Below are 10619 nucleotides of genomic sequence, written 5' to 3'. Positions count from 1 at the left end.
GCAGCTCAGGTGTCTTAATAAAAAAAAGAAATAAAACTAAGTCTGACTATAATTTTTGTTCAGTATTTTGTTCCCAATTAATCAGGTTTAAATGTGATTATAAAGGAGATACTCAGAGGAGCTCCAGTTTTATAAATACAGGTTTAAAATATGGTTTTATTTTGTAACTTCCATGCACAAATTTATGTTGTGTTTCATTTGAGATAGAAAGAATAAAATGATAAGAATGAAATGCTCAAATTAAAAGACTAAGAAAAATAGTTTTAATTTTATAATCAGTTATCGCATGTTCCACTTTTGGACAATTATCAATACTTTAAACTGAGAGGGGGGCTCCTGGGGAGACAAAATGCCCAAAGGGGAACACGCTATCTGAAAGTAGCTTTGGTTTCTTTCTAGGCTTTTTGAAAATTCCTCTGGATTATGAAGCAGCAGCGGTGCCCCTTCTCACATTCTCAGACATAATCTGAAACTCTTGAAGGCAACACTATTTGGGAATGTTTTATTCTTTATTTTGCTTTAGTTTATCCATTAAATGCTCAGATATTAAAGCATCGATTATCAGTGTGTTAGATTTCTCTGGCAGTAGGTATGGCATTTTCTCCATTCTGTTATGATTAATGGAATTAGATAACATTGCTGGGATTATTTTGGTCTAAACAACACGAGACAGTGGAAATGTGGTATCTTAAAATCAAGATTGGGCCCTCAGCTATCATGAGGAAGAAATTTCACCTCTGCACCAAGCAGAAAGCAATCACTGTACTTTTGCACTCTGGCATTTAAAATGCCCGACCTAACTGAGGTTTTATGAAAAAACAGAAATATCTGGACTGTTCTGCATCTATTTTTTTTGCAGCACATACATTAACAGTCTCAGGTTGGTTCTGAGCAAACAGAAAAAACTGCAGGAAAAAGCAAAAGCTTAGCATGTTTCTGAACAAACAGGTGGGTTCCCAGTAACAGGGTCCAACAAGGAGTGATTGAAGTTGAATTGCTCCCACATATGTTCATGTATTGTTCCACGCCAAGCTATAGATTTTATGAAGAGACCTGCTAACCCTGGCGAGTTAGTGTGTGAAAGCGAGGTTAGCAGACATAACAAACCCCCTCTGCTGTTCAGACAAGCTGCTGCCATAACTTGCATGTTAATTAAACTTTTCAGAGGCGCTCTGAGTGTATAAGCTTCTGTTTTCTGACCCTACACCCCGCTGTCACCAATCACACACACAAACTCACTTTTGTGAGGGATGTATACGCGCCACATGCTTGGGTTACATATTATCCGGAAAAGCTGGCTGGGCGTCTGACATCCACGCTGAGGGAGGAGGAAAATAGTTAGCCTAGCGTGTTAGTTTTCTGCCAGAGAGTCCCTATTGACCTGTTAAACCTTTGTGACTGGAACAAATGCAAATGGCGATGACTTGTTCACACAAAATACTAAAGGGCCATTCAAATGAGGCCCCGAGCCACAATGCGGCAGGGGCCGAGCGCTCCGAGGAGGCTGGGCCGGCCCCCAGTCTGAGACACAGAGGGCAGAGAGTCTTTCTGCCAGCGCTGCAGCTCATTGTCGTCTGGTGGAGGAGCAATCCGATCCTCACATACATGCGTGCATGTTTACACCTCTCCTGTAACGCAAATAAAATCCCAAACACAGCCACACTTTGTTGGACTTTAAACCCTAATCATATGGGTGATAATACTCTGATAGCGAGCCGGCCAACCTCAATGACCCGATCACACACTGCTAATGCCAGTTGGCTTTCACAGGAACTTCCCAATGACTAATATTAATCATTAGTCCTCTCTACAGATAAAAATTAGGCGGTTATTTCTACTATAAAACAAACAATCATCCCATCAGGTACAGCTATAATTAGAAGATTCAAATCATACATGAGCCGGTTCGTTTTTCTGATATGAATGAACCCTAACCAAACAAAAAAAGCCAAACAATGTTCATTTTTGATGAACTCACCAACAACAGGAGTGATTTGCTTCCAATAATCTTGTAAAAGTTAAAAAAGAATTCCCACATAGTGTAGGAGGCTGTAGAAAAATCAGATGTGTGTGAAAACCATACTACCTTCTGTTAATTACTATTCAATATCGACAATGCGGTAAAAGACTGTTTTAAAAGGTAATCTTCCTAAAGTTTGTAAAGTTACAAAATAATCAAAGCTCTCAGAGAGTTTGCCACTAATACAAAAGGAGGGAAATTAAATTAAAGCAGAGATATTTTCTTCAACACAGAGAGGCACGTGTTAAAAGCTGCTGTTGTGAAAAGTTCACTTTCGGAGCAGGGACTCATTTTAAAAAGTAAACAATTTATGAAAGATTGAGCAGAAAAAAAAGACTGATGAAGAAATACCCTGAAATAAAATTTGCTGCCATTTACAATCTCTAAAAAAAGTAATTTTGTTGTTACTTTGTGGCCATTTGTTACTATAGGTTTTGTCTGTGCAGGGTAATGAACAGTTCTATAATTAACTTAATCATGCATCAACAAGTGTTTATGCAAATATGTTATTTGCATTGAGAAGAAATGTGGTTTTTTTTTTTACTTTGAATGTTTAAAGTAACACAAATCAGTTTTGGCAACGTTCCTAAAAATCTACAATTCTGTTCTTTAAGACAATTTTTCTAACAATACAGCAGCACCTGTTTTTGCCTGGTGTAATAAAATGTGATCAGAACTGCATGTTCCTGCATAGTTTTAGTGGTTTTGCTCCAACTAACCCACAGCGATGTTCTAATTTAGTTTTTTTTTTTTAGCTACAAATGGTTTTAAAAAGGAGATATATAATATTATAACCACTCTTTACCTGAAATGTGCAGCTGCAGTATTTACTTCTACCTGACTCTGCAAATATGGCTACAAAAGTCTTTAGAAAACATGTATCTGGTTCCTCTGAGGTAGGCGGCTGATCTCTGAGGAAACTGCGGGCTATCAATAGCTTCCCTTCTCTTTTTTTTGATATGGCTTGTTGATATTCCGGTTGACACAGCTTAATAAATCGTGTTATAGCAGATGATTAGCTTTCATCCTTACAGGCTCTCTCTTTTAGCTCTCTTACCAGTAAACTGACTCTCAGCACTGTTAGAAAACGCCGCATTTTTTGATCAAGTCCATAAAAAAGACCAAATTCTACAATATTTCCTGTTTCCACGTGTCCAACTCAGCATACAGATTGGCTTGTCATGTCGCTCGAGACCAGGTTTCGATCAAAGCTGCTTTAAAAGGCTGTTTGCAGTCCTATATTTTCACTTGTTAGCAGCTTTTCAGAGTTTTTGGACATAAATCTCAACAAGTATTGTATCGTGTATTCTGAATTTCAATTAAAAAGGTCTCAAAATGGAATAATTTTACACAATATTAACAAAAAGGGACAGACTCTCCTGAGTCCATAACCTCAAAAACTGATCATACTTTTAGCACATCATCCACACATTTTAATAAGACCACAATGGCATTGACTAATTGGGATAATTAGCCCAAAATAACCAGGATAGGAAATGTTCATCTCCATATAAAACAGTAAGTGTGTCAAACAGGTTAAAGCCAATTTGGTGGACTCCATGTTCTTTCTCTCCTCTCCAATTGACAGATTAGCAGAAACCAGAGGATGACTCTCACCGGCACATCTGGACGACACCTGATGTGAGGGAGGCTGCCCACCAGACCTCCACTGAGCTGCATTTAACAAATGAAGGGTTTTATTGCAAAGAGAGGAAGGAGTAGGAAGTATAGACCAACCACTGACCCCCTCACTGGATACATCTAACCAATCAGAGCGTCTGCAGAGTGAATCTCTGCTTCTCCTTTTATTTTAATTCAACTACACAGCTAATTTCAGGCTATTTTAAATTAATCTAATTGAGCAATTACAATAATTATAATATTGAAATTATTGTCACAACTGAAAAAGAAATTGGGTGTAATCTCATGTGCTGAGCTGATATGTGTTGAATATAGAGAGACGCCTGCAGAGGTCACACATGAGCTGAAACACAGCCAGCAGACAGGAGAGGAGGACCGAGGCACGCTTAAATGAAACAAAACAAATCAAATTGAGCGCTGTCGTCTTTTCATAAGCTCCTTTCCTGCTTGTGGCTGGAAAACCTCCGCGGGTCGGAGATAAATAGTAGAGCAGATTTGTGCAGGGTTAGGAGGAGATAACTGTAGCAGCAGAAAACAGAGCTGGGGCCCTGCAGCATGGAAGACTCTAATTATCTGTTTGCTAAATAAAATTTTAATTTCATCTTTATCCTTTTTAGGATGCGGAAGATTGAAGCTGATTTTAGAAACAAAAACTACATCTTTTCACCCCAGCAACTCTACATGACTACTTCCTCGTCTTAAAGCAGAATAACCGGACTTATTAAAAGCAATTTTATTTGAAAGGACTCATGTCTTAATAATGTCTAAATAAAGCTCCTTTTCACTTCCCTTAGTGCTGCTGTTGTTTAATTTAGTTTCAACACTGTGCCATAGAAAATAAACAGTGACCAGAGTTTTCCCTCCCCCACGTGTTGCTGAGCACTGCTCATCAGCTCCCTTAAAAAAAGGCTTGCAAATCTGGTTGTTTAAAAAGTACCAATGTCATAATGTTAATTCTATTAGTATGGAGGGTGAAATGTGTTCAAATATGCATCACTATACAAAATGGACAACTACAAATGCATTTTATAAATGCCTTAACTCTATTTTTAAAATTTTGTTTTAATCCAGAGTTGATGAAAGCACAAAAAAAGCAGAGAGGACATAACTGAGGAATATATGCAACAAGCACCTTCTGCTCTACAGGCAAAATGGCTGCAACATCTCTGCTCTCTTTACTTTCTGACCTCCTACTAACTTTTCCCTTTAAAACCTCCAAGTTTTCAGGTCTGGATTTTCTGTGAGCCAAATAATAATAAATGTCATGTTTTCAACTAGAGTCCTGATCGACTGACTCAACATTATAGGCATAAAAAGGCTTTACTAAATTATTTCAGTTTGACTTTTAAAATAATCCAACAACTAGGGATGCACGGATATAGATCTGAAACAATCAGATTAAAGCTACAGTGTGTAATAATTACAGGCATATAAAGTCAGAAATTTAATATATTATACATAACTATGTTATTTATCATCACCTATGAGCTCAGCCTTTTAACCATAATATTTGCGTTGCCTTAGAATTCGTTATTTATAATTACATAGGAGCGGGTCTCGCAGCCATGGAGGCTGACATCTTTGCGCTACGGCAAGCGCAGAGGCAACAAACTAGCGATTGCGAGATCTCCCATGACGCTCAAAAATAACTACGGCAAGTTGAGAGAGATGAACTGAGACGGTACTGAACAGTAGATGGCAGTATTATGCCTGAGAAGCGTTTAGTCTGCCTGAAACCAAAGAAGAAGAAGAAGCAGGTATACTGCGCATCAGTAACAAGAAAGGTGAACAAGGCGGCAGGCGTGAGTGACTTTGCAAAGTGTTTGGCCAAACATCAGACGAATGGAGGATCATGCCTACTCTGTATCACAACGAAAAACGGCGGACACCGAACCCCCGTCATCTAAGAAGCGGAAACACGACGAGAATAAACGCAAGCGTGACAAGAAACGACAAAAAACACGGATCAACATTGGCACGGCATTTACACGATGGAAGTCACTGATGGAGGAAAAAGGTTTTCAAAGTGACGCTCAAGTTGCCAGTTTTCTCTTGGACAGGTAATTAATCCTACACACACAATTGTCTAATGTCACTGCAGTTTTTGGAGTACAGGATGCTCAGACCTGTCTAAAACAATAACATGCTGCGGCGTGATGATGCTGTTCCTCTCCAGTATACTTATTCAGCAACGTCCCTGACGTTTCATAGGTAATGATTCAGTAGTTTTCTGTAAAATAATTTTCTGGATATATACCTCGGTTACTTCTCTCCGGCTCCTTTGGAGATCTTCAAGCGTTTCCTCCTCTGCTCTCACCCCGCTGGCTCCCCTCTCTCGCCTGGCCCTAGCTGCACGGCCTCCCTGCCTTCGCCCTCGTCCTCTCCCTCTTCCTCGCGTTGTAACCCCCGTGCCACCAAAATGACTTGGACTCTGTAAACGGGGAATATATATTCTTCCAGCGAACACAATCTCGCTGTTAAACTAATGACTACCATTACTTCGTCTGTTTATATCACCATGCAAAGCAGCTCACCAAAACGTCACAACGATGTAGAAAAAATAACGGGTATATTTATTATCTTAAGTCTACATGAAATCTATACCCTACACAGACTAATGAAATACTATCTGTAAAATTATCTATGTAAACAAACCTCATCACTTGAGAGGGTAGGTGATGTGGACGTCGTGGAAGAAATTTTGTCCCGTAACGCTCGCCGTACTGTTGGGGGGGAGAAGCGGTGGGGGGGAGATGTTCATGTTGCTGCAGTCTGCAGTCTGACCGCTAGATGTCGCTGAAAATTACACACTGTAGCTTTAAGTGATTATTATAATAATCACTAACTAATTTAATACTGGAGCATAGACTCTAAAACATGCCTTCAACTGCTTTTTACCAAAATTAAAAAAATATATATAAATATTTTACATTAAGATAAAAAAAAAAAAAAAACATTTCACCTGTAAGTATATTCTATCCAGAACTCCTCAAGTGGAAAGGTTTTAGTTCAATTCTGTAAAAAATATTATTTAATTAACTTTTTGCTATCTGATTTATTAATCAATTAATTGGAAAAAATAATCTACAGATTAGTCAATTAGTAAAATAATTATTAGTTGCAGGCATACTCCGATCCACATTTTTCTCTTCTGATATGATTCCCACACTCTTATTTATAAATCTAAAGTTCCCCATACTTTCTGAAACCAGAGCTCGGTTTGCTTCAATGCTGACATCATCACTGTTGGTGCTTTTATGAGGCTGTCATAAAATCCTCTCAATTTAAACACGTATATTCAAAAGGTAAGGAAAAAGAAACAAATCATGTTTACAGGATTAATTCCACCCTTAAAACCAAACAGATCCTTTCTGCTGATCAATAGATTTGTAACCTACCTTAAATGTATGATAGAAATAGATCGAATAGAATTGTCTTCACTATCAGAACCAATGCGATCGGACATTACTTCTTCTGCATGTTTACATTTCCACCTCAGTGAGGTATTTACTGGTACCAGAGCGCTGCTCTGACTGATATCTCTGAGTAAACATGCAAAACATCCCATTCCAGATACAAACACGTGTGAATTTCTACCTTCTTAATACTAATAGAGCATATTTCTGAGCATTTGAACATCTCTGGCAGCCTTTTGAAAGGACTGATGGGAGCTAAGCGAACAAACAGAACAAACTGTCCTGCAGCCGGGCCATGCTCCAAACCACAGGACTTTATTTCAAATTCAAGTAAAGCTCCTTTTGTTTCCAAACGCACTAATTACCGTATGACACGCTGATTTATGAGCAAACAGAAACATGCAAACTGTGTCCATTTAATCATACTTTGCAGCCACAAAAAGCACTCAAAGACTGGATGATTCTATACAATTACTGCATTCTGTGGTTTTCATACAGAGCGCTGTATGTATCATCGCTTGTGTGTGTGTGTAGTGGGGGGGGGGGGGTCTTTTCCCACTTGAAAGAGCACAAAGAAGAAGATTAAGGAGAACATCTAGTTTCCTGTGCTCTGTTGAAGCAAACACAGCGAACTCCTCAGAAACAGATAATGATCTTGTGGGAGAGGAATTATGCTGCACCAGTAAATTCCAACAAACTGCAAAGCAAGTTAAAACAAACATGATGAGCCACAAGCTGAAGAAAAGAACAGGTATTCCAGCTGGAGGGATGTGCAGCCATTTATCTACCAGGCTAATCGCGAGGGGGAAAAAAACAACCAAAACTTCTTCAACTTTTTGGGACAGAATATAATGGATACTGTTCCAAACAGTGGATCCTTTCTCAAAAAAAAAAAAAAAAAAATTATATACAGATTTTGTTTTCTTGTTGTTTTTTTGCATCGATGAACTGGAAGCGAACTGGACAGGTAAACTGCTGATCAGAAAAAAAGAAGAAAACAAATGTATATTTTTCTAAATCAGTGAGCAAAGGCCAGCCGCAACTCTCTTCAGTGTGGATGTTGTTACTGAGGGCTTAAAATTTCATCATACATTGGTGTTAAGCTTGGCTATAGTAAACCAGATGTTTAGTGTTAGAAGTACAAAAACCACCTAAAGCGAGTGTAAAAACTTTCTTTATTTTTTCCACAAATTTAGTAATTCGTTTCAAATTTTGCTTTTTTCATTAACATATTTTAATAAGATACTTCAAAGTATATTAAAAAAAAACATGTCTACTGCCCCTCTATTATAACATCCCAGAAGAAACACTAAAAAGACACAAACAATCAAATAAAAAAAGGAAATTAACAGTGATTATCAAAACTGGCCTAATTTTATTTATCAATCCGATACGAGTACGTTAAATAACAACAAACATCTGCCGATTTTAATATATTGTCCTCCTTACAGCTATTCTGTATATAGCATAAAAATCCCCAATTACTATTGAGTTATTTTGTTTGTAATCCAGTAAATATGAACAAGTTCAGACTTTTTTTTATAGTGATATATGTTCTGTTGCAAGGAGTTTTTTTTGTCTGCAGGTTACAGTAGATAGATTGCAGGAAAAAGATGGAAGCAGACAGGGAAAACATCCCCATGGATTGATTTCTTATGCCACGTAGTGCCGTTTTTAGATATGTGCGCGGTTTACTTAACTTGAAATGAGAGACAGTGAGACGTGAGCAGATGGCAAGAAAACAGAACAAAGATCTGGATTTGCTAAAGACAATCAATCATCCCCGTAAAAAAAAAAATTATTAACGATGCAATCCTTCAAAAAGGTAATTTCTCTCTCTTAAACGCAGAGTGATGTCGTCTCTGTTCATAATATAAATCATTCTCGATCGCTGACTGGAGAAAATCAAAAGAGGCTTATATTTGATTGTTATATCTTTCAAAAACAAACCAGAGTTTGGTTTAACAAATACCACAGAATTCAGTTTCCTGTAATTCTCCCCTCCCAGGCTTTATTTGTTAACTTATTTCCCTGGAGAGCCTAAAAGCTTCTCTCTGCTCCGCTTAAAATGTATTAACTTCATTACTGGACAGAAAGTCAAAAACAAAAATCTAACTAAGCTCAATCTGCTGGATTAATAAAGATATATAACTCCAAATAAAAAATATGACATTTCTTTTCTACCAGTCTGTCCTGTTACCGTTTAATGGTGCCTGAAACAAGGAAAAAGTGTTGAAAACCATGATTGTCGTTGCTCACCTTCGCTGCGGCGTCCCTCTAAAGTCTTCCTCTCCCCTGACCTTCCTCGCTCGCCCGTCTCCGACACTGCAGCAGAAGCAGAAAGCGTAAAAATGTGAGCCTAAAATAATGAGTAGAAGTTGAGTTGTGAATTATTACAAATCTCTGTACGTATCGTACGCTGTGGAGCGGCGGGCTGTTCCTGACACACACCCTGCCAGCACAAACTGGGAACAGGACATTCTTAGACAAACCCTGCTTCTGTCGCTGCTGGGTGGAAAACAAGCATGCTTGTTTATGCTTTTATTTCTTTTTTGCCATAAGTTTTAATTACAATCATAAGTATTTATATTTTTTAAGTGAGGAATCAGTGTAAAGTTTGACTGAAAAGGGTTGGGACTGATTTCATTTCAATCTCTTAATAAGGAGGTGATTTTACTGCCATCTGCTCCTGACGAGTCCACCATGCTGCCCTGTTGATAGCCGCTTGTGTAAACATGCAGCAAGTAAAGACAAGGAGCGCAGTTCGTTCAAAACCCCAGAGCACATCTACTTTATAGTCCCTCTCCAAACACACTCCTGAAGAACCCCTGTTCCTGCTTCAATCCTGCAGGCTCACAGTTCAAACGCTTCGGGAGGCATTACACAAAACATGAAAGACGACCAAGTAGGTGCTTTTCAGTTTGGATATTAGGCCTGATTTAATTCCCTAAATTCATCCCTAACTGCGATTTGCACACGATACTTTGAAGATGAAGATTATGTGCAATTAGGGTTTAGGTCATGCCGTTTCAACAGTTCCTCCATTTCCCCTTGTCTCAGTTCAGTTCCTGAGTTATAGGTATTTACACTTTATAAACCCGATTGAATCCACATCCCGTTTGACCTGAGATCGACGTCACATCTCCAGGCCGCCAGTAAGCGAAGCTTTCTGTCCTGTTGTGAAATTCTGCTAAAACTAAAGAGGTTTCTCATAAAAATGTGAAAACTCTAAAAGAATAATGCTCTTCAACTAATTTAAAATAAGGGAAAAATATAAATAGAAAAGGGCAAATCAGAGAAAGAGAAAAAGGGTAAAAAGAAAGAGCTAGCAGGGATTGCAGAGGGTTAAATCCAACGCAGTGTTCTGGACTTTTTTTTTTTCCTCCCGTTTTCTCTTTCTCAAATGATTCAGTGGAAAGAAAAGGCCTTTTCCTTGTCCTCAGTTGAACTCCACATCAGCTTCCTGTTAGAAAGGCAAGAGGAAACACCCAGAGCAAAATGCAAGCACACACAAACACACACACACGAAGGCACACAGAGGA

Source organism: Cyprinodon tularosa, unplaced genomic scaffold (genome assembly GCF_016077235.1).
Source record: "Cyprinodon tularosa strain WSP-4 unplaced genomic scaffold, ASM1607723v1 ctg92, whole genome shotgun sequence".
In the NCBI taxonomy this organism is placed as follows: Eukaryota; Metazoa; Chordata; class Actinopteri; order Cyprinodontiformes; family Cyprinodontidae; genus Cyprinodon; species Cyprinodon tularosa.
Note: the sequence above shows the minus strand (reverse complement) of the source record.